This window comes from Hyperolius riggenbachi, unplaced genomic scaffold (genome assembly GCF_040937935.1).
Source record: "Hyperolius riggenbachi isolate aHypRig1 unplaced genomic scaffold, aHypRig1.pri scaffold_269, whole genome shotgun sequence".
NCBI lineage: Eukaryota > Metazoa > Chordata > Amphibia > Anura > Hyperoliidae > Hyperolius > Hyperolius riggenbachi.
Window position 1 is genome coordinate 100,034 of NW_027152480.1, and position 2,446 is coordinate 102,479.

A 2,446-nucleotide genomic window follows, 5' to 3' on the forward strand; every position below is an offset into this window, starting at 1 on the left:
CGCCCCTGGCGGTACCCCTTTAAATGACATGAGGTTTGTGGGTAATGGTAGTGTATATATAGTCATGTGTCTGTCTGGCGGCGGGAGATGTGGCTGGTGCTGCGACATACAGTGTAGGAGGACAGTGCTGAGGGTGAGCTTGGGGCGTTGTCTTGGGGGGTTCAGTAGTTATTTGCAGTGTGCAAAGTGTTTGTTTAATTGTAGGGTGCGGGAAGCACTCGTGATTATTAGCATTTGGTTTTTGTTTTGTTTTTTTAGTTGGGGAGTTACTCGGATATTTCCTGTGGAAATCTGTGTGAGCTGTGACGCATCTGTGTATTTGAGGCCTACACTCTGTCGTGTGCGTGGATATGTCGCAGAAGGAGCTAAAGAAGCTCTCTGATTTGGGCCACATAAGTACATATGTTTGATGTAATGTTCATTGTATGGCTGTTAGATGTAATTTTGGACATCAGAAATGTATATGTTATTCGGAATATGTGTTTATCATGCTAGGCATATTGAGAACGCATCATCACCTCCATAGTATTTTTTCTAAATCCACTCTCACTGACCCCTGCAAAACAGAAGACTTTTGTGGTCGTGGATTTGTCATTTCTTGTAGGCAGGCCTATGATCTGCAGCTCTGGCTCCATGTGCGTCGATCCTCGGCGGAACTCTGCCTCTCCCCCGCCCCTCTCAGTGAAGGAAGACTGTGAAGTGCGGTGGAGAGGCGTTGTTCCGCCCTGACAGACGCGCTGAGAGGCAGAGCTGCAGCTCCTAGCTGTGCCTTTCACTGGGGCGCTGGTTGTATTGTGGCAGGGGAGTGTGGGGGGGTATGTAATTAGATTGCATGTGCGTGGATGCGTACTTTTAATTAGTATGTGCGCCAAAATGTTGTATTTCACATGTAAATGTGTGTTTATATATCGCAGACTCTCTTCATTTTTCGTTCTGTTTGGCGTTCACTTTCTGTATCTCTCTGTCTCTGTCTCTGTCTCTATCTCTCTTTCTTTCTTTCTCTTTCTTTCTTTCTTTCTTTCTCTCTTTCTCTCTTTCTCTCTTTGTCTCTTTGTCTCTCTTCTCTGTCTCTCTCTTTCTCTCTCTCTCTCTCTCTCTCTGTCTTTGTCTCTCTCTCTCTCTTTCTCTCTGTCTTTGTCTCTCTCTCTCTGTATATCTCTCTGTCTCTCTCTCTCTCTCTGTATCTCTCTGTCTCTCTGTCTCTCTCTCTCTCTCTCTCTCTCTCTCTCTCTCTGTATATCTCTCTGTCTCTCTCTCTCTCTCTCTCTCTCTCTCTCTCTCTCTCTCTCTGTTTGGTTATTTTCTTTGTGTGTCTGTCTCTCACTCTGTCTCTTTATGACTCTGTCTCTCTCTTTCACTCTTTGTCTGTGTCTGTCTGTCTCTGTCTGTCTGTGTCTGTCTCTGTCTTTCGGTGTCTCGCTCACTTTCTCTCTCTCTCTCTCTTTCTCACTCTCTCTTTCTCAATCTCTCTCTTACACTCTCTCTTACACTCTCTCTCTCTTACATTCTCTCTCTCTGTGTCTGTCTGTCTGTCTCTCTCTCTCTCTCTCTCTGTCTGTGTGTCTCTTTGTCTATCTCTCTGTCTCTCTGTCTCTCTCTCTCTGTGTGTGTGTGTGTGTGTGTCTCTGTCTGTCTGTCTGTGTCTGTCTGTCTTTCTCTCTCTCCCTCCCCCCCCCCCATATATTTAGGAACATAGTATTGTGTGCAGGTTGAATATGTCAACATGGTCAACATTGTATTTTTTTCGTCTGTCTCCAGGCTCATAATCTTAATGTAGGGTCTGAGGTTGAAGTATCGGAATCTAAGACTGATGTAAGTGATCATATCATTATGTGTGATGTTTATTTATGTGATGCACATAGGTGTTTGTTGTGTATCTGATGATGTGTATTATTGTTGGTCCTCAGGAGGATGTTATGCACCATCCGTTCCCGTCAAGCCAATTGCAATGTCGCATCAATAAGAAGCTGCAGAAACGGGTATAGTATTTGTTATTTGTACATTGCTTGTACTTGTGGACGGAATATTTAGGGTGACATTTTGTCTCTAAAGGATGAGTGTTCAGAAATGTGGCAGGAACATAGAATGTCTTGGTCCAGCCATTCATTTGTCACTTAAATATGTTATTGATAGTAGTTTAGCTATTTTAAAGTAGACAATTTAACTGAAATGACATGTGTAATGCTATAGTGTATAGCATTATATTGTTCTGTAATTATGTTAATAGCGATGGTGATATGGTATTTCATTTGTGGTTTGCCCTTGTGTAACTAAACTCCGGCCCTCATTTAAGAGAAGGTTACGTAGGCCCTGGCCTAGGGCAGCGCAGGGACAAGGTAAGCCAAACAGCTGCCTTTACTGCTACAGCATTTCCAAGCTTGCAGATGTTGTAGTGCAGGTATAGAATGAAGTTTTTGAGCGTGGTCCAGTGCTGTCAGCCTGTGCA

General features: G+C 43.8%; 1 long non-coding RNA gene across 1 annotated transcript; it reads left to right on the forward strand.

Moving 5' to 3' along the window:
- The first annotated feature begins 232 nt into the window (after nucleotides 1-232).
- LOC137543865 (uncharacterized) lies at nucleotides 233-1,941 on the forward strand. Its single transcript, XR_011025653.1, has 3 exons — nucleotides 233-396; nucleotides 1,759-1,812; nucleotides 1,908-1,941. It is a non-coding gene; the product is annotated as an uncharacterized lncRNA (long non-coding RNA).
- The last annotated feature ends 505 nt before the right edge of the window (nucleotides 1,942-2,446 follow it).